Source organism: Anser anser, assembly GCF_964211835.1.
Source record: "Anser anser genome assembly, chromosome: 2".
Lineage (NCBI taxonomy): Eukaryota > Metazoa > Chordata > Aves > Anseriformes > Anatidae > Anser > Anser anser.
The window spans coordinates 117,813,387-117,814,479 of NC_139721.1; positions in this window are offsets into that span (position 1 = coordinate 117,813,387).

Genomic DNA, 1,093 nt, shown 5'->3' on the forward strand with positions numbered 1-1,093 from the left:
CCTGTTTGGTACTCGGTTCTGTTCATACCCATTGTTCCTCTGCAGTAATTTTGTTATATTGTGGCTACAGTGTAAAAAGAATTTGTGTTATAAGATCCATCTCTACAGTGTTAAAGCGCTTTACAGTGATCATTAGAAGGTTAAAAACTGGGGCAAGCAATGATGCTTCAAAACCTCTTAAGCATAAACTGTATGTCTGTGTGCGGCTCTTGACAGTATACAGTAATGTGGAATGACAAAATCATGGTGGCCATTCTCATGAGAAAACTTGTTGGACTTCATTGGCACTACTTGTAGGGACAACGAGCTTTGGCCCAGCCTTTAGAAACGTCAGAATTGTCTGGCAGCACAGCTGTTCCAGTAGTTCCTCTTTTGGAGATGCTGTAACATGTCTTCTATAGACTTCTGATTTTTCCTTTTTTTTCATTTTTTATAGACAGTTCAGAGGCTTATGTTTGAGCTGGCAGTCTGTTAATGATATCGTGATCAAATACAAAGGCTTTTTTTTCTGTTGTTGTTTAGTTGGCTGGTTGTCTTAAGTGAATGTAGACAGTGATTTGAATATCTGTTGTTACGCATGCTCTGCTGTCTGCCTGTTGGCTGCAGTGAAGCAACTCATAACATGAGAGCCAGTTGCAAGAATTTGGAAACCTGGGTCAAAGCAATTAAAGTCTGTTCTCTGAAGGTGATAGCTTTTATCACTAGTAATTGGGGGGTGGGGAGGGGGGAGGTGTGATTATTTAACAATTTCCATCTACAACACCAATACACAGAAGAAATCGTGTCTCACACAAAACACAAAGTCAAGTAACTTCTTGCCACAGCAGCAACTATGTACTGAAGTGAGGGAGAAATTTTTATTACTTCCTATCTGTTAGCAGTTTGCTGAAAGAAATAAGACAAGATACTGCAGTATGGAAACACTTTGTTCTTCCCTTCTTTGTATGTTTTGTATGTTTACCAAAGGGAACATTCATATATTATATTGCATAATTGTTAACCATGTGAAATCAGAGTCTTTGTCTTACTAGAGTGGGGTGCGCATGTATAAAATCACTAAGCTATTCCAGTAAGACTATACGAAAATCCAAAT